The sequence below is a fragment of the Sus scrofa genome, chromosome 5, assembly GCF_000003025.6.
Source record: "Sus scrofa isolate TJ Tabasco breed Duroc chromosome 5, Sscrofa11.1, whole genome shotgun sequence".
Classification (NCBI taxonomy): Eukaryota; Metazoa; Chordata; class Mammalia; order Artiodactyla; family Suidae; genus Sus; species Sus scrofa.
This window is the reverse complement of record NC_010447.5, coordinates 94743206-94770146: the sequence shown is the minus strand read 5'-3', so window position 1 is coordinate 94770146 and position 26941 is coordinate 94743206. Positions and strand designations below refer to the sequence as shown.

At 37.4% G+C, this 26941-nt stretch overlaps 1 long non-coding RNA gene across 2 annotated transcripts in view; it reads right to left on the bottom strand.

Annotated features, from left to right (window-relative positions):
• Positions 1-25171, bottom strand: part of LOC106507545 — a 185199-nt gene extending 160028 nt beyond the window's left edge. For both annotated transcript variants that reach the window (XR_002344278.1, XR_001303592.2), the window contains exon 1: positions 24944-25171. This is a non-coding gene — a long non-coding RNA (uncharacterized LOC106507545). The remainder of the gene's footprint in view (positions 1-24943) is intronic.

Here is a 26941-nt window from a genome sequence, read left to right as displayed (position 1 = left end):
CAAGGTTGTTTTTTTTTTTTTAATTTCTGTGCTTTTTCTTTTAAGAAAAAGACCTTCATTGCACAAAATTCAATGGTAAATGTGGTAGGCGGAATCCAAGATGACCCCTAAGATATCCTGCCCTCTGGTACACATGTCCTGCCCAATCTGTAAGACTCGCAATGTTACAGATTTCCCCCCCGCGATTAGATTGATCTTGTGATCTGGCACAGCGGACCTTGAGATAGGGAGATTATCAAGATGGACCTGAAGTCATCATATGAACCCTTTACAAATCAAGGTTTCTTTCCCAGCTTGTTGCAAAAAGAGGAAGTCAGAAATTCAAAGCCTGAGATGCATTCAGGTGCCTTTGGTGGCTTGATGAATCAAGGAATGCAGGCATTCTCTAGGAACTGACAAGACCCTTGACTGATGGCCAGCAAGGAATGAGGACATCGATCTTATAACCACATAGAACTGAATTCCGCCAACAGCAAGAACGAGCATGGAAGCAGATCTCCCCCCAAAGCCTGACTGAAGAGCTCATCCTACGTGAATTTATCTTTCTTTTTTATTCAAAATGATGAACTATGAGGCCCTCCCACTACAACTTTTTCTTTGTTTAATGGGATCCCTGGAAGGCAGGCTTCATCCAATCTCTGACGGCAATAATTCAAAGTAACAAGCACTTATGTCAAGCGAAAAATTTCATGACAAAACCGAAAAAATTATGCTTTTATTGAATTACTTTGTTATAAATTGTACAAATTATTTTATGGAAATGGAATGTTCAGACACTGCTGTATCTTGCTCCTCTAGTGAGAACTAATCAAGTCTATCCGTTACCACATGAGGGAAATTTTGTCCCACGGCAAGAAGAATATATTTAATGAGATAATATTGGCCAATGATCTGTAGCCTCATACTTTTAGCAGCAGAGATAAGATAGAACATGTCTTTTACTATTTCATGAAAACACATATAAAACTAATTTTAAGTTGTGTTCATACTAAGCCTATTTAGAAATATTCAGCCACAACTGCAGAAATCCTACATTTGTTTGATGAATTCAGTTCAATATCCTATTCTTTTTGAGTCATCACTCCCAAATTTTTCTAAAATCAATTTATCATTTTTTGGTTTACTGATTTTTTGGGTCTCTGGACTATTGGTGCCATTTTGTAGGATTAATCAAGGTTTTATTTCGAATACACCATTTGTTAAGTTCTCATCTTATTATTTATAAAGCAAGTTAAGTTTGTATAATTTCTGATGTGCTTTTATAACACATAATAGATCATTGAAGAAGTTTTTATTTAATTGGTAAATTCATTTATTCAAGAGGCTTGTTGAACATATGAACTTACCAGGGATCAAGAAATATTTTATGTAAAGGACAGCATAGCAAATATTTTAAGCTCTGTGGGCCATATGGCCTGTGTCACAACTACACAACTCTGTCATTGTAGTGCTAAAGCAGCCATAGACAATACCAAAGTCAATGTGAATGTTTGTGTTCCAATAAAATTTTATTTATAAAAACAGGCAGTGGATAGATTTGGCCTATGGGTCATTGTTTGCCCTATTTCTATTCCAGACAAAGGCTCTTCATGGGAAAGAAATGAAGGACAGTACACATTTGCCTGTATCATGTAGCATAATCATAGCTGTGTACATACTGACACTTTCTAATAGAGACTCCATTATTCCGGACAAATATTGAAAAAAAAATCTACATCATAATATTTAACACCATAGCTATGGCGTCCTAACTTCAGAAAGTGGCAGTTATTACCTGGCGGTTAGAGGAACATGTAAAGAGAGGCACTGAAGAGTGTGTTCAGTGGGTAAGGGGATGCGGTTTGGAGGTCACACCAAGCCTAGTACTGGCCAAGTGAACACACTGAACCCAGCAAGGATCAGATGGCAGTGCAGCTGAGTAAATCCTCCTTGCTTAGTCCTGGAAGAGCCATTCACATCCTGTGGCTTAAGACTGTCTCACTAACATTCTCTTACAATTCAACATGTATCGGGTTCATAGATTTGTCTGGAATTTGTTATAAGAATCTAGACCTGAACAAGGCACATGCTGTTGTCCTGCAATATTACAAAACTCCACCCAGAGGTGGCAAATAGACGTCATCTTAAGTGCCACATTTAAATTGATAATTTTCAGTTTTGGCCTAGAAATCACAAATCCGTCCACTCTAGAGGTTGGCAGACTTCTATACACAGCTAAAGGGTAAACATTTTAGGCTTTGAGAATCATATAATCTGTCATAACAACTCAACTCTGCCATTACAACACAAATATAACCATAGTCATTGTAAACAAATGGGTATGGCCACATTCCAATAAAATTTTATTTACAAAAACAGGCAGGCAGGGGGCAGGAGAGAGGGGATACCAGTAAGTCTTTGGCCTTAGTTTGCCAAATCCACTTCTACTCTTTCTCTTTTTCTTCTGCTACTTTGATGCAAAAGACATGGTCAAGGAATTAAAGCCCTTAATGAGTGGAAAACATCCTGGACTTCCATCACCACATTGAGGGCTGCCTACTGAACAGTGGATCGAACCGGTAAGTGAGAGGGACGTAACCTAATCTTGATTTTAAATCAGAGAATTTAGTTTACTCAATAGAGGAAATTTTGCACAAAAGGTGGAATGTATATTCCAGTAAAAATATAAGTTTTCATTTCACTTGGCTAAATACCTAATAGTAGGATTACTATATTGTATGCTCTGTATATGATTAAATTTTTATAAGAAACTGCTGAACTCTTTTCCAAAGTAGCTATGTCCATTTTGCATTTTCATTACCAGTTGATCAGCATCCATGCCAGGATTTGGTATATGTATGTATATACCAGGATGTACCAAAAAAAAAATAGGGTTCTGTGGTACTGGCACATCTCAGTGAAGCATGAAACTAAACCTACATGGTACCATAGTTACAAAAATATTGTTCATAGCAAATTGCAAAAATGACCATAATGCCTTATTGCTTTCTGAATCCAGTCCCCTTTGTATAGTAACTTTACCACTATTTCTCCACCCCTTAACTCTGAGCTGGCTTTACAAGTTGACTTAATCAATAAAATGTAATAGAAGTAACAGGTTAGTGTTGAGACTGACTGTCAAAAGATTTTGCATGCTTCCACTCTTATTCTTGGAATCCTGGGACCCAGTATGTGAATGAGTCCAGGAGGATATACAAACATGTGAAGCACATTGAAATCCTCCCAGCTGAGGCCATTTTAAACCAGCCAGCCTCCATCCAATACGGTGACTACATTCACATAAGTGTGAATGACCCCAGTCAAAACCAAAGAACTACTTAGGTAGGCCAAACAAAATTGCCAAACCATAGAATCATGATTAAAGAAGCAGTGGTTGTTTGAAGTCACTGAGTTTTGAAATGGCTCCTTATGCAGCAATAGCTAATTGATAATGCTCTTTCATCCCTAATCAATTTATATAATCCAAAATAAAATGCTTCTGTGATTAAACAAAATTATTGTTCTTACTGGCTCTTATTTCTGTAACTATTCAAATTTGCAACATAATTGGGTTTTCTTTAAAAATAAAATGTGACTCATAAAAGCATGCAGATTGGCTTCTGTAAGTAAGTTACACTCTTACTTCTGACAGCAATAAGCTGTGTGACCTTAGAAAAATCATTTAACTATTATTTGCCCTAGAACCTTCATACGTGAAATGAGAACACTGGAAAATCACATTTTAGGGAATTAAATGTATTCTATTCATGTATATATATTATACATAAAGATACATACATACATATGCAATTGTACATGTGTTTTTGTGTGTATGTTTTTCTACATATATGTATTTTAAAAGAACTTTAAAGAACAAAATATAAATGAAGATGAGTCAGAAAAGGTGTTAGTTCCCCCAAAATACATAAAATAGGTGTTTCATATTTCCAAACCATCTAGGAAAGCCCAAATATATGGAAATCTATAATTAGTATAGAAAGATGAAGAAATAAAAGCAGTAAAAATGTGTAACAGGAGTTCCCATTGTGGCTCAGCAGTTAACGAACCAGATAGGATCCAAGAGGATGCAGCTTTGCTCCCTGGCCTTGCTCAGTGGTTTAAGGATCCAGCATTGCCATGAGCTGTGGTGTAGGTCACAGACGTGGCTCGGATCTGGTGTTGCTGCTGTGGTGGTGTAGGCTGGCAGCTGTAGCTCTGATTGGACCCCTAGCCTAGGAACCTCCATATGCCAGGGGTACAGCCCTAAAACAAACAAACAAACAAAACCCAAAAAAATTTTTAAAAATGTTTAACAAATGCTCTGATACAACCGTTTCTTTGAAAGCCAACTGCCCAGTCTATGGCTGATATACAAGTGAAAGATGCAAGTAGAACTTTGTAAATAGTACAGTGAGAGAAAAACTTGTAAGTATTGATTGAATAAATCATATAACTTTGGAGGTAGCAGAAACTATAAAACTCAAATCAGCTCCCAGAATTCCTTTATATAACGCAGTTCATTTCAACAAAAAGTATTGAGAATCTCCACTATGGAGCATACTATGCATGGATTATGAAACTTCTAGAACAATCAAAGAACTTATATAGAGTCAACCAATTAGTAGTTGAGACCAGAAGACAAGTTTCCTCATTTCCATTTTAGCGTTCTTTCTACCAGATGAGGTAGCTGTAAGAAACAGTGACAAAAGAACTATCTGTGACAGGTTATAATTATATATTACTTACATATTAAACAAAAAATTAATTTAGTATATTGCAAGAGAACCAGTTATTCAACATAATCTTATTCTGAAAAGATTTTTTTGGAGGAAATAAGGTGAAGTTTCCCAATTTAACTGGAAGAGCCATATAATCAAACTCATATATCTATGTTTGGATTTCTGGGATCCTATCTATGCAGCATCTAAATTGTTCTGCCAATCACAGTCAGGAACTGGGTTATGAGCTGCTGAAATCAGTTCGTGCCTCACCCATTTTGCTCCCTATCTTAAAAAAGTTCCCTTCATCCCTTCGATAGGAGGAAGGTTTTCTCTTTTCTGATACCTGCTCTCTTTGTGTTACAAAACTCTCCATCTTCCTGTGCCACAAGTGTCTCCTAAAATTAGCTCTTCTCTCTGACTTATAATACATCTTCTCTTCTCTTTCTCTTTCTCAAGTATACTCTACCATGTTTTGCAGACTCTCCTTTAATTTGAGATGGTACTCCTACTTGGGGCGAAAGGAGATGTTCACATCTCTTGATTTTATGAAATAATGGTAATAAAATGATGGTAGTTGCTTTTTAATGTCTGTATTTGGGGGAAAAAAAGACTTCTAAGTGCTAAGAGAACCCACCCTTCAACGATCTTCCTCACTGCTTCAAGAAATTCACAAGTCCAGGAATCAAACAATGGAGTTTCAGATTGTCAAAAGTTCCAGATTGATAAAGCAGGTATACAGTCATCCCTGAGTATGAGTGAAGTGGGGAGGGATTATTTCCAGAACCCTCATGGATACCAAAGTCCATGGACAGATGCTCAAATTCTTTATATAATATAGCTGTAGTAATTTTTTTTCATATAAGCTACACACATCTTCATATATACATTAAATCATCTCTGTATTACTTATGATACCTCATACAATGTAAATGGTATGAAAATCGTTGCTGGAAAGCAGCAAGTTCAAGTTTTGCTTTATGCAAATCTCTGTAATATTTTTCTATTCTTTTCAATCTACAGGTGTATGGGTCAAATGCAGAATGCACAAATACAAGGGGCTAACTACAGTTACAAATTCTTAACAGAGTTAGAACGCTTTACAATTTGTTAATTGTTATTCCAAGAATTAATTAAACTGTACATATAATATCAGAGGAATGTTTTATTTAATAAATTCAAAAGAGAGTTAAAAAAGTAGGCAAACATTGTTGACAGTGAATTATTGATAAATAATAATATTTTCAAAATGTTTGACACTTTCTTGAAAACTTTCACAAATGTTATTCTTTTAATAAGGCCAGGCTATGTTTCTGGTCTCATTTTACATGAATAAACTGGAGTTAAGTGAGATTCACCAAGGATTTAATCATTGGAGGATCCAATTAGGATCTAATGAGGAATTCAGACAAAATATTTTGACTTTGATTCTGGGGTTGTTTCCATTTTCTCAAAATATCTCATGTCAAGAGGTTCAAATGGCATATTTCATGGGCCCCAATTCACACAAGGCTAGGCAAAAAATGACACTTAAAACTTTCAAAGAATGTAAACCTTTGGAACACAAAACCTAAAGTCTTATTTTGCTTTTATACTCTTGCTTCCATTTCTTAAATTTCTTTAAATATTTTGATAAGAATTATACTTGGAAGTTCCTGTCATGGCTCAGCAGTAATGAACCTAACATCCATGAGTACATGGGTTTGATCCCTGGCCTTGCTCAGCGGGTTAAGGATCTGGCGTTCCCATGAGCTGAGTTGTAGGTCACAGACGTGGCTCAAATCTGGTATTGCTGTGGCTTTGGCTGTGGCTGGCAGCTGAGGCTCCAACTCAATTCCTGGCCTGGGAACTCCCATATGCCATGGGTACAGCCCTAAAAAGAAAAAAAAAAAAGAATAACACTTGGACTTAAAATATTAGGGTGCAGTGCTTTGGGCAGGAAACTCTTCTGCACACTGTATAGCCATATAGATTTTTATCTCTTCCTTGGGAAAAATACTATTATGTCAGAGAAATTTCAACAACAAATCAATAACTAAGATTTATACAGGAAGTTAGTTACAAAAGGCTGCTGCATGATGTGTGTGTGCCTATGTTTCTGAAAAGGTTTTTATTAATGAGCATTGTGATACTCTATTTGGAATGCTTTACTCCTAAATATGATTTCTACGTGTCCTGAAAGAAATTTGCAATAAATAACTTGATTTCATCATAGCTTACCCAATAAGGAAGGAAAGTGAGACGTGAATCAGTACAAAATCAAAAGACATTTTGAAGTTTGCTATATGCCTATACTCATCTAATCATTATTTATTTGTTTAACAACTATTTATTGGAAACCAATTATATGTTCAGCAACAAGACAGGTCTTGAAGGTAGACTGGTGAATGAAAAAAATTACAGATTTTTTTTTCTTCAAAGAGCTTACATGTCTAATGTAATAGTGGGAAGAGATAACATATATATATAAAACATGTATATAAGTTATATACATATAAGTGTGAACAGATAAGTTATATAGGTAAGTTATATATATACATAAGTTTGTGTGTGTGTGTGTGTATATATGTACAGTTGCAATGAAAGATAGATTCAGGAAGTTATATAACAAGATAAGAAGGCTATAGAAGCAACATTAGAAGCGTTAAAGAAGCCTTCTGAATGAGGAGAATTGCTAAAGAGTGAGTAGGATTTAAGCATTCAAAAGAGTGAAAACAGCCAACAATTATAAAAATGTGGAACTTGAAATATGGCATTTAGGACAGGGCAGGTCATTGGACTGAAGTTACTACATAGCTCTGATGAAAGAGGAGAAGGAATTTGAGAGTACTGTCGAAAGTGCTGGATGATGGAAATTAATGTAAAGTGAAGTGATAGAGAGAATGTAAGAAACCAAAGAGCTTCACCTTATAAAGGAAAAAAAGGAGGAAGTGAGAGGGGAAAGTGGGATACTGTAATTGAAAATTTTAACATATAGTTTCAGAATCAGAGAAGAAAGAAATAACTGCATTCTCCATTATAAGCATCTTACAAACAAAAATAATAACTAGAACCATGAAAAAAGATTGACATTCCAAATGGTGGACTATTCTTTAAAATAAAAGAAAATGCCTCACCTATAAAAATATTTCTAGAAATATAGTATTAGAAGATTTTCAGTTATTACATTCAATTATATTAAAAATTATTGTATCTGGTGGACACATGCACACTAGGATATACGGCATACCGATATACGGCATACCAATACGGTATGTATATGGGCCAGTGGGGACCTGCTATATAGTGCAGGGAACTTGGGCCATTGTTCTGTGATAATCTATGTGGAACAAGAATCTGAAAGAGAATTGATGTGCTTACATGTGTAGCTGAATCACTTTGTTGTACAGTTGAAATTATTACATCATTATAAAACAACTATACTTCGATAAGACTTTAAAAATGAAAAAATAAAATAAAATAAAAAAGGAGATAATCATCAAGAAAAAAATCAACAGCAATCCCAAAAAGATTATGCAAATTTTTAAAAAGTTAATTGCCAAATTATAAACCATAATGAAAGTTGCAGAATGAATATTGAGAAAATCCTATCAGTAAAGTTGGAAGAGAAAAATCAGGACGTGCTCCTAGAAATTAAAGTAAATTAAAATTTACCCCTGGAACCTTCCCAGTACACTTAAAACTCCAGTGAAGGATGGCTGAATCGGAAAGTTCTCAACAAATCCAAGGTTTGGCTTGGTTAAGAGATGATGTGGATTATGCTGAAAATAGGTTTTGAATCATATGGACTCGTTTGGTACTTGTTAGCAGGGTATTGGTTTATTTTTCGAATAAAATATCTGTGGTTAAGACTGGACTTCTAGTATTAGCGTGTAGTTGTTCCTCTAATTTAACTAAATATTCTGGGACCTTTGTCTCTGTTGTTAGTTCAGCTGGTTACAGGCAGGCCAGCAAGGTCTTTGTGCTGCAGAGCTTGCATAGCCACAATCAATGACATGTCGGCCAGCATTTGCCATGCTTGGTTGAAACAACAGTTTATTTAGAAAGTTTGGGCCTCCAGATCATGGCCAGTGAAAGCACCCAGATCAAGAGTAACAAGTTCAACCACCGCCAAAAATGCTAGGTAGCTCTACCTAACAGGCTTTTTTTGTCTGATATTGATTTTCCTTCCCAGGGAATTGTCTGATTTCATCATTATGGGATATGACATTGATTCCATTATTACTTCACAAATATGACTTTAAATGTACTAAGCAGAGTTTCCCATTTCTCTTCTTGGTAGTCCATACTGTCTTTTAGAATGGCCCTGAGCTGCTATTTTAGATTCTTGCAGGATATCAGAGAGGGAATCTGAATTTATCACCTACCTCTTATAGCCTGAATATTGAGGACATTTTGGGGGATGCTAGAAGTTCAGGGTTCCCAGTTAAAATATTAATGTGGCCCAATATAAGTTAAAACTTGAACATCAAAGATTTAAACTTGCTACATACGAGGACTAATTAATGAAGAGCTCTTCCACTGCTTTTCCATTTGACAGCCCAATTTTGCCTATTCAGACACCCGGAAAGAAGGAACAGTGTCTCACAGTGCGTTACTACAACTTTAATGCTGTGATCTTATCCATTAGGGCCTCCATACACAACATCATATTAAGAAATGTACTATCTCCATCAAATCAGCACTGCATTTTGCTATTATACATTTGGTCAATATGTTCTCTTTGATGTCTATTTCTTCAGGCCCTTTGAGGGCACAGCAAGAAAGTAGACATCTGCAAAACTAGGAAGAGAGCCTTTACCAGAACTTGCCCAAGTTGGAATCTTGTCCCCGATTTCTAGCTTCCAGAGCTACAAGAACATATATTTCTGTTTTTAAGCCACCTCACAGTGGTATCTTGTTATGGCTGACGAAGTTAGGATACGCATAAACACAGTTAGTATAAATCCTATATTTTTTGCTCTGTCAGATGAGCTGATCTATAAGAAGTAACTTAGCAGTAAAGAGCACACCTACTCTCTAGATCTCAATTTCTAATAACATTCTCCAGTAAAAGTAACCAGGAATCTTTGGAGAACTAGCTGATTCTCAGACTAGGGAAGAAAATAATACAAGATAAGTTTGAAGCAATTGTAGTGTCAGAAAGCAGTAAAGTTCTCAAAAAACAGACACAGAGAAAAATAAAAACAAAAATAAGAAAGTACTCAAAACCAACCAAATAAATATTGTATACTGGAATCAAAAAAAGACATCAGATGAAAAATAAGAAAATCGGAATAAACTATGGACCACAGTTAATAACAATGCATCAGTATTCATTTATTGAAGGTAACCATATGTCATGCTAATATAAAATGTTAATAATAATAAAATTTGCAGAGTAAGATGGCAGAGGAGTAAGAGGTCACACTCACCTTCTCCCACAAATACACAAAAAAACACATCTACATGTAAAATGACGCACACAGAACATCCACTGAATGCTGGCAGAAGAACTTAAACCTCCAAAAAGGACAAGAAACTCTTGACATAACTGGGCAGAACAAAAGAAAAAAAAAAAAAAAGAAAAGGAATCAGGACAGGACTAGCATTTCCAAGAGGGAGTTGTGAAGGAGAAAAGGAACCCACATCCTGGAAAGCCACCCAGAAAGATCAGCCCAGAGGGACCTCAAAGCCACCCAGAAAGATCAGCCCAGAGGGACCTCAAAGTCACCAGAAAAGTGCAGCAGCTGGACTGAAAACAACAAAGCAGAGCAAGAGCCATACAGATCATCTGAACCACTGGCCCAGACACCACAGCTTGAGATGCTTAGGCAGGGGCTGGGCGCTGAGACTTAGGCTCTAGAGGTCAGTCCTGGGGAGAAGACTGGGGTTGGTAGTGTTGAGATAGCCTAAGGGGCTAGGGAGCAGTGCGCCACAGGCAGGGGACAGGAATGCCACAGCAGAGAGAACCTGGGAGAAGGCCCGGACTCCAGGAGAGGCAAGGTGCCATTGTTGGGGAGGGGCGGACACCATCGGAAACTCCCTGCACCTGAGCGTGCACAGGCCCGTGGGCTCTCAGAGGGCGGGGCGGTTCTGGTGCAGGCCAAGAAGCCTCTTGCTCGTTTAGGGGAGATTGGGCGCTTCTTGGGCAGGCTACCAGTGGCCAGGCACCTCTTATGAGGGCTAAGGGCCTCAGGGGGCTAAGTGCGACAGGGTGCCTCTTGCACGATTTACAAGCAGCAGGGACAGACCACAGCAGTCGTCTCAGAGGCCAGAGGGAGGTGTGGCTTGCCATCATTGGGGGCCTGTGAGTGGGCTCCACCTGTGACCCCAGTCACCTGAGGGGTTAGCAAAACATAAAAAAAGTACCATACGCTGTTGCTCTCACTCCCCTGGGAACACACCTGCCCTGCAGCTGCCACTGCCAAACACTCTGGGCAGCACCCAGTCACTTGGTCACTGTCCCTTCCCAAGACCCTACAACTAGGAGCAGCTGGTGCAGCACCTCCTGCGTGGGCTAAGTGGGATGGATTGCTTCATGCAAGGTCTACGGGTTGCAGGGGCAAACCACTGCAATTATCACTGCCCCAGAGGTGACCATGGTCTGCTCCTACTAGGGGTCCCTGAACAGGCACCACCTGTGGTTCCAAGCACCTCCAAGGAGGGCACTGCAATTGAACACAAGCTGTTGTTGCTCTCACTCCCTTGGGAACTCACACACCCTGCTGCTTCTATTGCCAAATGCTCTGGTCACCTTGGAGATCTGCCTAGAGCTCGTTACCACCTTCCAGGGCCCTGCAACTAGGAGCAGCCTTCACCACCTTCCTGCAGTCCTTTCTGCTGTTGAGAACCCAACAAACAGGCACTAAGTGCTGGCCCTTCCCATTGCCTCCTTCTCCCTGAAAACACACTGAGCATTCTGGGGATAACAGCCTGCTTACACCAAAGAAAGAAACAGCTAAGATTCAAACTCCCACACCAAAAATAAATAGTAACTCCCCCCACCAAAATACAAAGGGGTACTCTTGCATAGAAGTAGCCTCATAAGACTACAGTTTGGCTTCCTCAAACTCACAGAGAAAGAAAAACACAAGCAAGATGAAGAAGCACAGAAACCATTCCCAGTTAAAGGAAGAGGAGAATTCACCTAAAACAGTCAGCAATGAAACAGAGCTCTGCAGTCTGACAGATATTGAGTTCAAAAGGGAGACAGTGAAAATGCTGAAGGGATTAAGAGAGGATATGAACAGTAATGCAGATTCCCTCAGAAAGGAACTAGAAGTATAAGGAGGAGCCAAGAAAGACTAGAAAATTCATTTGCAGAGATTCAAACTGAGCTAAAGGCAATAATGAGCAGAATGAATAATGCAGAGGAACAGATTAGTGACATGGAAGATAGAATAACGGAAATCACCCTACCAGGACAGCAGACAGAAAAAGCCAAATAAAAAAACATGAAAGCAATATAAGAGACCTATGTGATAATATAAAGCGGGCCAATCTACTCATAATATGAATTCCAGAAAGAGAAGAAAAAGAAAAGGGGATTGAAAATATATTTGAAGAAATTATGGCTGAAAACTTTGCAAATCTCAAGGATACTGATATCAAAATACAGGAAACATAGAGGGCCCCAAACAAGTTGAACCCAAATGGGTCCAAACCAAAACATAGTGTAATAAAAATGGCAAAAGTTAAAGATGAAGAGAGGATTCTAAAGGCAGCAGTAGAAAAGCAAAGTGTTAATTATAAAGGAACCACCGTGAGGCTATCAGTAGATTTCTCTAGAGAAACAGTATAGGCCAGAGGGAGTGGCAAGATATATTAAAAGTGCTGAAAGGAAAAAAAATTGCAACCTAGAACACTCTATCCAGCAAGAATATAATTTAAAATAGAAGGGGGTGTTCCCGTCGTGGCGCAGTGGTTAACGAATCCGACTAGGAACCATGAGGTTGCAGGTTTGGTCCCTGCCCTTGCTCAGTGGGTTAACGATCCAGCGTTGCAGTGAGCTGTGGAGTAGGTTGCAGATGCAGCTCGGATCCCACGTTGCTGTGGCTCTGGTGTAGGCCGGTGGCTACGGCTCCGATTCAACCCCTAGCCTGGGAACCTCCATATGCCGCAGGAGCGACCCAAGAAATAGCAACAACAACAACAACAATAACAACAACAACAAAAAAGACAAAAAATAAAAAAAATTAAAAAATAAAAAAAATAAAATAGAAGGGGAAATAAAGAATTTCCCAACAAACAAAAGCTAAAAGAATACAGCAATACTAAACCCATTCTAAAAGAAATACTGGGAAACCACTGACTGATTAAGATGGCAGAATAGAAGGACTGGAGCTCAACTTCTCTCCTAAAAACAACAAAATTCACAACTAAAGACTGAGCACTCTTCACCAAAATGGACTGGAAACCTTAAAAAAGATATCCTACTCCAGAAGAAAAAGAGGAGGACACAAAAAGAGGCAGGAGGGGCGATTCCGCGATATAAACAACCCCATACCTCCTGGGTGGGAAGCTCCACAGACTGGAAACTAACTGGTTCACAGAGACTCACCTACAGGAGTGAGAGTTCTGAGCCACACATCAAACTCTCATGTGTGGGATCTGGCACAAGGAGAAAGAGCCCCAGAGCATCTGGCATTGAAAGCCAGTGGGGCTTGTGCACAGGAGCTCCACGGGACTGGGGGAAATGGAGACCCCATTCTTAAAAGGCGCACATGGACTTTCACGTGCACTGGGTCCCAGGACAGAGCAAGGTCTCCATAGGAATTGGGGTCGAACCTGACTGCAGTTCTTGGAGGACATCCTGGGAAAACAGGGGTGAATATGGCTTGTTGTGAGAGAAGGACATTGAAGGCAAAACTCTCAGGAATATTCAGCAGCAGTGCCTTTCTCTGGAGGTGGCCATTTTGGGAAAATCTGGCCCCACCCATCAGCACTGAGAAGCCCCAGGGCAAACAACAACCCAGGTGGGATCACAGCCCCGCCCCTTAGTAAACAGGCTGCCTAAAGACCCCTCAGGCACACAGCTGCCTCTAATCCCATCCAGAGACTAAGCCCCACCCACCAGAGGGATTAGAATCAGCTCCTCCTACCAGGGGGCAGGCATCAGCCCCTCCCATCAGGAAGCCTACAGCAAGCCCCCACACTGACTTCAGCCACAGGGGGGCAGACATCAGAAGTAAGAGAAGCTATAACTCTATTATCTGTAAGAAGGTCACCACACCAAACACCTATAAAAATGAAAAGACAGAGAACTATAACTCAGATGAGGGAGAAAGGAAAAACCCCAGAAAAACAGCTAAGCCATGATGAGATTCTCAGCCTCCAGGAAAAAGACTGTTGATGCTGAAGATGATGCAAGACATTGGAAATAAACTGGAGGCAAAGATGGATAACTTACAGGAAACACTGACCAAAGAGATACAAGATATAAAACATAAACAAGAAGAGATGTGAAATACAATAACTGAAATAAAAAATTCACTAGAAGCAGCCAACAGCAGAACACAGGAGGCAGAAGAACGAATAAGCAAGGTGGAGGACAGATTAGTGGAAATTATGGATGCAGAACAGAAAAGAGAAAAGAGATTGAAAAGAAATGAAGAGAGTCTCAGAGAACTTTGGGACAATGTGAAACACACCAACATCTGTATTATAGGGGTGCCAGAAGGAGAAGAGCAAGAGAAGGAGACAGAAAAAATATTCCAAGAGATAATAGCCGAAAATTTCCCTAACATGGGGAAGGAATCACTCCCTCAAATCTAGGAAGCACAACAAGTACCATATAAAATAAACCCAAGGAGGAACACCCTGAGACACATATTAATCAAACTGACCAAAATTAAAGACAAAGAGAAAATCTTGAAAGCAGCTAGGGAAAAGAGACAAATAACATACAAGGGAACCCTGATAAGGCTATCAGCAGATTTTTCAACAGAAGGGAGTGGCATGATATACTCAAAGTGATGAAAGGAAAAAACCTCCAAGCAAGATTACTCTACCCAGCAAGGCTCTCGTTCAGATTTGAAGGAGAAATCAAAACCTTCACAGATAAGCAAAAGCTGAGAGAATTCAGTGACACTAAACCAGCCTTACAACAAATACTAAAGGAATTTCTATAGGCAGAAAAAAACAAGGGAAGAAGGAAAGGAAAAAGAGCAACAAAAACAAATCCAAAGTAATTAATAAAATGGCACTAAAAACATATATATCAAGAATGTGAATGGACTAAACGCCCCAGCCAAAAGACATAGACTGGCTGAATGGATACAAAAACAAGACCCATATATATGCTGTCTTCAAGAGACCCACTTCACTTCTAGGGACATATACAAATTGAAAGTGAGAGGATGGAAGAAAATATTTCATGCAAATGGGGATCAAAAGAAAGCTGGAGTAGCAATACTCATATCAGACAAAATAGACTTTAAAATGAAGAATATTTTCAGGGACAAAAAAGGACATTACATAATGATAAGAGGATCAATCCAAGAAGATAATATAACAATTTTAAATATCTACGCACCCAACACAGGTTCACCACAATATATAAGGCTACTGCTAACAACCTTAAAAGGAGCAATCGACAATAACACAATCATAGTGGGGGACTTTAACACCCCACTTACAGCAATGGACAGATCAACCAGACAGAAAATCAATAAGGAAACACAGGCCCTGAATGAAGCATTAGACAAGATGGACTTAATAGATATTTATAGGACATTTCATCCAAAAGCAACAGAATACACATTCTTCTCAAGTGCACATGGAACATTCTCTAAGACTGATCATATCCTGGGCTACAAATCCAACCTCAGTAACTTTAAGGAAATTGAAATCATATCAAGCATCTTTTCCAACCACAACACTATACAACTGGAAATCAACAACAAGAAAAAACTGCAAAAAACACAAACACATGGAGACTAAACAACATGCTACTAAACAACCAATGGATCACTGAAGAAATCAAAGAGGAAATTAAAAAATACCTAGCAGCAAATGACAATGAAGATACGACACTCCAAAACCTATGGGATGCAGCAAAAGCCATTCTAAGAGGAAAGTTTATAGCAATACAAGCCCACCTCAGGAAACAAGAAAAAGCCCAAATAAACAAGCTAACTTTACATCTAAAGCAGCTCGAGAGAGAAGAACAGACAAGACCTAAAGTTAGTAGAAGGAAAGAAATCATAAAGACCAGAGCAGAAATCAATGAAATAGAATTGAAGAAAACCATAGAAAAGATCAATGAAACGAAAAGCTGGTTCTTTGAAAAGATCAACAAAATTGATAAACCCTTAGCCAGACTTATCAAGCAAAAAAGAGAGAGGACTCAAATCAATAAAATTAGAAATGAAAAAGGAGAAGTAACAACGGACATCACAGAAATACAAAGGATCATAAGAGACTACCATAAGCAACTATATGCCAATAAAATGGACAACCTAGAAGAAATGGACAAATTCTTAGAAAAGTACAATCTTCCAAGAATAAACCAAGATGAAATAGAAAAGATGAATGGACCCATCACAAGCACTGAAATTGAAACTAGGATTAAAAAACTTCCAACAAACAAAAGTCCAGGACCAGATGGCTTCATAGGTGAATTCTATCAAACATTTAGAGAGGAGCTAACATCTCTCCTTCTGAAACTATTTCAAAAAATTGCAGAGGAAGGGATACTCCCAAACACATTCTATGAGGCCACCATCACCCTGATACAAAAACCAGACAAAGATACCACAAAAAAAGAAAACTACAGGCCAATTTCACTAATGAACATCGATGCAAAAATCCTCAACAAAATACTAGCAAACTGCATCCAACAATACATTAAAAGGATTGTACATCATGATCAAGTGGGATTTATCCCAGGGATGCAAGGGTTCTTCAATATCCACAAATCCATCAGTGTGATACACCACATTAACAAGCTGAAGAATAAAAACCATATGATCCTCTCAATAGACGCAGAAAAAGCCTTTGACAAAATCCAACAATTTCTGATAAAAACCCTTCAGAAAATGGGCATAACGGGAACCTACCTCAACATGATAAAGGCCATATACGACAAACCCACAGTGAACATCATTCTCAATGGTGAAAAGCTGAACGAATTCCTGCTGAGATCAGGAACAAGACAAGGATGTCTGCTTTCACCACTACTCTTCAACATAGTTCTGGAAGTCCTAGCCACAGCAATCAGAGAAGTAAAAGAAATAAAAGCAATCCAAATTAGAAAGGAAGAAGTAAAACTCGCTATTTGCAGATGAAATGATACTATACCTAGAGAATCCTAAGACTCTACCAGAAACCTATTAGAGCTCATCCACGAATTTGGCAAAGTCGCAGGATACAAGATCAATACACAGAAATCGACAGCATTTCTATATACTAACAATGAAAAAGCAAAAAAGGAAATTAGGGAAGCAATCCCGTTTACCATCACATCCAAAAGAATAAAATACCTAGGAGTAAACCTACCTAAAGAAACAAAAGACCTATACTCTGAAAACTACAAGCCACTGATGAAAGAAATCAAAGATAACACAAATAGATGGAAAGATATACCATGCTTGTGGATTGGAAGAGTTAATATTATCAAAATGACTATACTATGTAAGGCAATCTACAGATTAAATGCAACCCCTATCAAATTACCAAGGACATTTTTCACAGAACTTGAACAAAATATTTTAAAGTTTGTTTGGAAGCACAAAAGACCCAGAATAGCCAAAGACATCCTGAAAAAGAAAAATGGAGCTGGAGGAATCAGGCTCCTGGACTTCAGACTATAGCACAAAGCAACAGTCATCAAAACTGCATGGTACTGGCACAAAGACAGAAATAGAGATCAGTGGAACAGGATAGAAAGCCCAGAATTCAACTGACGCACCTACAGCCAACTAATCTATGACAAAGGAGGCAAGAATATACAATGGAGAAAGGACAGCTTGTTCTATAAATGGTGCTGGGAAAACTGGACAGCCACATGGAAAAGAATGAAATTAGAACACTCCCTAACACCATACACAAAAATAAACTCCAAATGGATTAAAGACCTAGGTAGAAGACCAGACACTATCAAACTCCTAGAGGAAAACATAGGCCAAACACTCTCTGACATAAATGACAGCAACATCTTTTCAGATCCACCTATCAGAGAATTGACAATAAAAAGAAAAATAAACAAATGGGATCTAATCAAACTTCAAAGTTTTTTCACAGCAAAGGAAACCCTAAACAACACAAAAAGACAACCCACAGAATGGGAGAAAATCTTTGCAAGTGAATCGACTGACAAGGGATTCATCTCCAAAATTTATAAACACCTTCTGCAGCTCAATAACAAAAAAAACAAACAACCCCATCCAAAAATGGACAGAAGATCTAAATAGACAATTCTCCAAAGAAGACATACAGATGGCCAAGAAACACATGAAAAATTTTCAACATCACTCATTATTAGAGAGATGCAAATCAAAACCTCTCTGAGGTAACACCTTACACCAGCCAGAATGGCTATCATCCAAAAGTCTACAAACAATAAGTGCTGGAGAGGATATGGAGAAAAAGGAACACTAGTACACTGTTGGTGGGATTGTAAATTGGTACAACCACTGTGGAAAGCAGTATGGATATGCCTCAGAAAACTAAATATAGAACTACCATTTGATCCAGCAATCCCACTCCTGGGCATCTATCCAGAGAAAACCATGACTCGCAAAGACACATGTACTCCAATGTTCATTGCAGCGCTATTTACAATAGCCAAGACGTGAAAACAACCTAAATGTCCATCGACAAAGGAGTGGATCCAGAAGAGGTGGTACATATACACAATGGAATATTACTCAGCCATTAAAAAGAACAAAATACCAGCATTTTTTTGCAACCTGGATGGACCTAGAAACTATCATGCTAGGTGAAGTCAACCATACAATGAAATACCAACATCAAATGCTTTCACTGACATGTGGAATCTGATAAAAAGGACAGACGGAACTTCTTTGCAGAACAGATGCTGACTCACAGACATTGAAAAACTTATGGTCTCCGGAGGAGACAGTTTGGGGGGTGGGGGAAAGTGCCTGGGCTGTGGGATGGAAATCCTGTGAAATGAGATTGTTATGATCATTATACAGCTACAGATGTGATAAATTCATTTGAGTAACAATAAAAATGGAAAAAAAGAAATTAAATTAACTGCTATATTAAAAAAAATAAAAGAAATACTGAAAGGCTTTTCTAAATTAAAAAAAAAAAAAGAAGAATTAACGCGGAGGAAACCACAATTGGAAAGCAATTACTTAAATAAACCAGTATACAGATCTACACATGAACATGTTAAAAAAAAAAAAAAGACATCAAAATCATACAATGTGGGGAAGGAAAGTAAGAAAACATAGATTCTGTTTTTATTTTAATGATGTGTTTGAGCCCTATGTTACTATCATGCTAAAGCAAGCAGATATGGGAAGTGGTTAATGTACTTAAAGAAACAGGACAACCACAAATCAAAACCAAACACTACATTCACAAAAATGGAAAAGAAAAGTACTCTAGCATAAAATAAATGGAAACCATCCAACCAAAAAAAGAAAAGAAGAAATGAGAAACAAAGAATCAACTGGAAAACAAAATTTAAAATGGCAATAAATACATATCTATCAATAATCACATTAAATGTCAATGGACTGAATGCTCCAATCAAAAGACACAGAGTGGCAGATTGGATAAAAAAAGAAACCTTCAATCTGCCGTCTACAAGAAACTCACCTTAGGGCAAAGGACACATATAGACTGAAAGTGAGGGCATGGGAAAAGATATTTTATGCCAATGGACAAGACAGGAAAGCAGGAGTTGAAATACTCATATCAGACAAAATAGTTTAAAATGAAGGCCATAAAGAAAGACAAAGAAGGACACTATTTAATGGTTAAAGGATCCATTCAAGAAGAGGATATTACAATCATCAATATATATGCCCCTAATATAGGAGCATCCAGATACTTACAACAAATACCAACAGACGTAAAAGGAGAAATTGATGAGAATACAATCATAGTAGGAGACTTTAACACCCCACGCACATCAACGGAAAGATCCTCTAGACAGAAAATCAATAAGGTAACAGGAATCCTAAATGGCACAGTATAAAAGTTAGACTTAACCGACATTTTCAGGACATTACATCCAAAAAAACCAGAATATACATTCTTCTCAAGTGCACATGGAATATAGAGATTCAAAAAACAATAGAAAAAATCAATCAAACCAAGAGCTGGTTTTGAAAAGGTAAACAAAATTGGCAAACCTCTGGATAGACTCACCAAGAAGAAGAGAAAAAAAACCAAATAATCAAAATAAGAAATGAAAAAGGAAAAGTCACAACCGATACTACGGAAATACAAAAAACCATGAGAGAATACTATGGACAATTGTATGCTAACAAATTTGAAAACCTTGAAGAAACGGACAACTTTCTAGAGACTTCTAGCCTTCCAAAACTGAATCAAGAAGAAACAGATCAACTGAACACACTGACCACTAGAAATGAAATTGAATATGTCATAAAAACACTTCCTACAAATAAAAGTCAATGACCAGATGGCTTCACAGGCGAATTCTACCACACATACAAACAGGAACTTACACCCATTCTCCTTAAAATTTTCCAAAAGTTTCCAGAAGAAGGAACACTCCAAAAGACATTCTATGATGCCATCATCACCCTAATTCCAAAGCCAGACAAAGGTACCACTAAAAAAATAAAACTATAGGCCAATATCTTTGATGAATATATATGTAAAAATTCTCAACAAAATTTTAGCCAACTGAATCCAACAATATATAAAAAAGATCATACACCACGACAAGGTGAGATTCATCCCAGCTGCACAAGGATGGTTCAACATATGCAAATCAATCAATGTCATATACCACATTAACAAAAGAAAAGTCAAAAACCACATGATCATCTCAATAGATCCAGAAAAAGCATTTGACAAAGTCCAACATCCATTCATGATCAAAACTCTTACCACAGTGGGTATAGAGGGAACATACCTTAATATGATAAAAGCCATTTACGACAAACCCACAGCAAATATAATACTCAATGGAGAAAAATTGAAAGCCTTCCCACTAAATTCTGAAACAAGACAAGGATGACCACTCTCACCACTGTAATTCAGTATAGTACCGGAAGTCCTAGTCACGGCAATCAGATAAACAAAAGAAATAAAAGGCATCCAAATAGGAAGAGAAGAGGTAAAACTGCCATTATATGCAAATGACATGATACTATATATAGAAAGCCCCAAGGAATCAACCCTAAAACTACTTGAACTGATCAATAAATTGAACAAAGTAGCAGGATATAAGATTAACAATCAGAAATCAGTCACATTTCTGTATACTAACACGGAAATATGAGAAAAGGAATGCGAAAATGCAATAACTTTTAAAATTGTATCCCAAAAAATAAAATACCTGGGAAATAACCTGACCAAGCAAGTGAAAGACTTATATGCTGAAAACTATAAACCATTAATCAAAGAAATTAAAGAGGATTCAAAGAAATGCAAAGATACTCTATGCTCCTGGGTGGGAAAAATTAATATTGTAAAAATGGCCATACTACCCAAAGCAATCTACAGATTCAATGTGATCCCTATCAAATTACCCAATGACATTTTTCACAGAACTAGAACAAACAATCCAAAAATGCATATGGAACCACAAAAGACCCAGAATTGCCAAGCAATTCTGAGGAACAAAAACCAAGCAAGAGGCATCATAACTCTCTCAGACTTTAGGCAATATCACAAAGCTACAGTCATCAAGACAGTGTGGTACTGGTACCAAAACAGACATACAGACCAATGGAACAGAACAGAGAACCCAGAAATAAACTCAGACACCTATGGTCAATTAATCTTTCACAAAGGAGGTAAGAACATAAAATGGGACAAAACAGTCTCTTCAGCAAGTATTGCTGGGAAACCTGGACAGCTGCATGCAAATCAATGAAACTAGAATACATCCTCACACCATACACAAAAACAAACTCAAAATGGCTTTAAGACTTAAATATAAGACAAGACAACATCAAACTCTTGAAAGAGAACATAGGTAAAACATTCTCTGACATCAACCTCATGAATGTTTTCTCAGGTCAGCCTCCCAAAGCAACAGAAATAAAAGCAATAATAAATCAATGGGGCCTAATCAAACTAACAAGCTTTTGCACAGCAAACAAAACCAAAAAGAAAACAAAAAGACAGCTTACAGAATGGGAGAAAATAGTTACAAATGATGCAACAGACAAAAGTTTAATCTCTAAAGTATACAAACAACTTACACAACTCAACATTGAAAAAGCCAGCAACCCAATAGAAAAATGGGCAAAAGACCTGAATAGACATTTCTCCAAGGAAGATATACAAATGGCCAACAATCACATGAATAAGTGTTCAACATCACTGATTTTTAGAGAAATGAAAATCAAAACTACCACGAGATACCACCTCACACCAGTCAGAGTGGCCCTCATTAATAAGTACACAAATAACAAATGCTGGAGGGGGTGTGGAGAAAAGGGGACCCTCCTGCACTGTTGCTGGGAATGGAACCTGGTACGATCACTATGGAGAACAGCATGGAGGTATCTTAGAAAACTACACATAGAACTACCATATGACCCAACAATCCCACTCTTGGGCATAAATCCGGACAAAACTTTTCTTTAAAAAGACGCATGCACCCGCATGTCCATTGCAGTGCTAATCACAATAGCCCAGACACGGAAACAACCCAAATGTCTGCTGACAGATGATTGGATTAGGAAGAGGTGGTATATATACACAATGGAATACTACTCAGCCATATTAAAGAACAAAATAATGCCATTTGTGGCAACATGGATGGAACTAGAGACTCTCATACTGAGTGAAGTAAGTCAGAAAGAGAAAGACAAATACCATATATATCACTTATAACCAGAATCTAATATATGGCACAAATGAACCTTTCCACAGAAAAGAAAACCATGGATTTGGAGAATAGACTTGTGGTTGCCAAGGGGGAGGGGGAGGGAGTGGGATGGATGGGGAGCCTGGGGTTAAGAGATGCGGACTATTGCCTTTGGAATGGATTAGCAATGAGATCCTGCTGTGTAGCACTGGGAACTATGTCTGGTCACTTATGATGGAGCATGATATTGTGAGAAAAATGAATGTATACATGTATGTGTAACTGGGTCACCATGCTGTACAGTAGAAAATTGACAGAACATTGTAAACTAGTGCTAATGGAAAAAATAAAATCATTATATAATAATAATAATAAAGTTTGGTGTGTGGCATATAGTTACTCTCCAGTATATTCTCAATAGTTCCATAAATCTAAAATGGTTCTAAACAACAAAGTGTATTAAAATACATGTATTAAGTCAAGTCCTTTTTATTTGCATGTGAGGTTTTTCTTTTATTTGGAAAATAAAGTTTTATTCATCATATTATATCTTCTCTGATATTTTCAGCAATAACAAAGGTTCTCAAAGTATCATCCTTAGGCAGCAGTAGCAACAACTGAGAATTTATTAGAAATGCAAATTCTTGGATCCCATTTCAGATCTACTGGATCACAAATTCTGAAGTTGAAATAATATGTGTTTTATCAAGCTCCTCAGGTGATTCTAATACATGCTTAATTTGAGAACCATTATCCTATAATATTAACTGCATATTTTAAGAGTAAAAATAACCTGAAAAAGTAACCTCATTATTTAGGGATTCAAACATTTTAGGACTGAGTACTCAGATAAAACAAATGTTCATTAAGAGATCAATAATCATAGGTTAATCATCTGCAAATTTGATAAGCAATGATTCCATACTATAAAACATTATGGGAACATTTCCATGATAAGACTGCAAGTTAAATGTTATGCTCTCACTTATGAATCAGAAAAAAAGTGGATTAGACAAATTAAATGACTTGGTCAAAGTCATACGGCTGCGGTTAAAATCATAGGTGTATATCCAAAGAGTTATAAAATTCTAAAGTATGGGCACTTTCGTCTATACCATTTGCTTTCCATTAAAAAGAAAAATTGAATACATTACACAGTCAAAAATTGATGAACCAGACTTCAAATCTTGACTTAATCACTTTTTTTGCTCTTTGATTTTGTCATTAAAATCATTGACTCTCAATTTCCTCATATTTGAAATAAGGCTGATAATATTTGCTTATTCTACACTTTTCTTATAAATATTAAGTTAATGCATGGTGATACATGTTAAACATTAAAGACAATTGGAAAAGGCTATTATATTTCTGACTCCTTTACCAGATTTTATTACTGTCATGTTAATGGGACTTTTGGCAAAGATACTTTGTCTCAGTTTCTTACAAATATGAAGACTCATGAAGTATAAACAAAGGATAAAAATAGAAGAAAAAGAAGCACATGTTAGATACACTTCAATTCTTTTTTTAGATAGAGGAGAGTCTGATGAGATGTGTAGCCTGACATTACACAGGCCCGTGTGCATGGATAATCCAAAAATCTCAAATGAGATAACAAATTAAGCTGGTTCTGTGTAATGTGGAGGAGGAAAAAGAATACATAATTATCTGTCACATAGATTTTTAAATACTTCAAAGTCAATTTAGATGTGGATTTAATACATTTCTTGTATTAAAAGCAGGGTAATACAGAAACTGAGGAGGGTTCTAAGTAAATAAAGTAATTACAAGCTAATCACCTTAATTCATACAAAGCACAAGACATTCAAGAGCAGAGATTAGAACTGATCCTATGCAAATTATTTTTGGATGACTTACAAGAGATTCATAGTCAAGAGCCAGTGAATAATACAAGCTGGCATTTTGGACTCATGAATTCAAATTTAAGCATGAAAATCATACTGTGATTCTAATATACTTAATGCAGTTTTTTGATAAAATGAGCTTTAGAGAGATTATCTCAGCTTTTTAAATCACTCTCTTTCACTCTTAAGCAAAAAACAAAACAAAACAAAACTTTAACTTGTAACTTAACAGAAATAGGTTATAGTATGCTTCAAAGATATACTCCCAGAATGTTCCAGAAATAACCTGTCTGCCATGACCATCTCAAGACATACTTTACAGGTGCACCCGTCAGGATTCTGTCAGGGAGGCAGAACCTCTAGGTGTGATGCCGAGTAAGTGATTTATTATAAAGGTTAAACTTCACCCCATTAGTGGAGCCTGGTGGAGAACTCCACAAAAAGTTGTTTCTTTTCAGTCTGGAAGTGGTCCTAAAGTCACTGCAGGGCAGCAGGGCCAGGAGAAAGGAAGAAAAGCTCAGACAGTCCAAGGAAAACCCAGAAAAACTCTATCTCACAAGGGCAAACAGGAACTACCGCAGTCTTTCCACAAACCACTGCTCTGTGGATCTGGGCAATGTGCAGAAGCAGCCAGTGATTTCACCACAGAACTGCCCCTTTATCTGGCCCAGCCCTCACAGAAGATGAAGGAGCTGAGGGCCTGCTAACTGTCCCACAACACCAAGATAAGCCAGCCTATCAGCACAGTTGGGCAAGCTTTAGTGGTGCCTGGAGTCCAACGCTGACCTTCAGAACACAATAGGTGCTGCTTGGCTTCTGCCTTCCAAACCGTATGCATTTTTCCCTTGTAGTTAACCCTAATTCAGATTTATGCAGAGAAGGAAATTCTGGAAAACAGTCCCAGCTTAACTACTCGACAGTATAAAACCACCTTAACAAGATTTTTTGATGAATCCCTCCCAAGTAATGGAGGGTCTAAGGCTAAAATAGGCAGTGAAATAATGCCATAGCCTTTACTCAGAATTAAAGGGTCCAGCATCAGAATGTCAACTCCAGCATTTCCTAGTTGTATGACGTCTTCGAAAAGTTGTGTGACTTCTTCAAAACGTTACTTAAACATTTCTGAGACTGTTTCCTCATCTGCTACGGTTAAATGAGATAATGTAACTAACCACCTAACAGGGTTTCTGACTCACAGTAAGTGCTTAATAAATAGGAACTATTACTCAGGTAATTGATACCCAAGCTAGGCCTTGAAATATGGGACACATGAATTTTATCCAGAACTTTATTTTCAACTTTAAGCTATGCATGACTTGGCATTCACCCAAAGATTTAATTGAACTATAAAAACAAAGTAATCTGGGACCTATTCTATATAATTAATCAAAAATTGACCACATGCTCTTTTCCATTAATGAGAAAGCTATCACAGAAATAAACTGCTATTTAGTTTACAGTTAAAATCAAGGACATAAAGGCGCTAAATAATGCAGAAGAAAAAAACTTGTATAAAACCATCATCTTTAATCATGCCTAAGAATTACAATCAGAAAAAAAAATATCATCTTCTGGGATGACTGATGGAGGTTCATTAATTATCCCCGATTTCCTTTGTGTAAATCAGAATGGGATAAAATATTTGAGGATTTCTATTTATACCATTATCATTAACCTTTGTCTTCAGGGTATACGCTTCCTAACTTTGAATACAAGGGTGAAAACTTTAATGAATATTCATATGTGCCCTTGCCTTTTACAACTGTTTTTTTTTTAACACGTGCCTTTTCCTTATGGACTTACTCTTGCAACTGTGTTTCAAAAAGTGCTTCTGTTGTGCTTTTCAGTCATTTCAGAGAGGAAAATTATGATTGTTTTTGATCACTAGTGGGTCTAGAACTGTGCTAGGAATTTTACTCAATTTCATTTAATCCTACAGGAAAATTGAAATATATAAATATATTCATACTCATGATTCCCTGGTTCATTATGCTGTCTACGATCAAGAAATCTACAGTTTTGCCCATAATCTGTAATTGCATCAGCAATTCCACAGCATGAAAACCAAAGAAAGAACAAAACTATGCAATCAGGAACTCTGAACCAGAACTGGGAAGATTACAGAAATGAAAGTGCTGGACCTCGTCTGCTGAATATTTTTTATATAGTGCAGCACAGTACTTTGCATATTTTGCATTTAATCAGAACAATTTGATGACAATAACCTAGGGAGACAAACAAGAAATATCACCTGCAAAGAAAAAAAAAAATCATATCACACAAATAAAAAGAGGCAGCTTTTCACAGATCCTAATATCAGAGAAAAGAGGGGAACCTACTCTATATTCTGGGAAATCAATATCATCTCAAGTTACTTTGAACTAGATAAGATTTTTTAAAAGCCC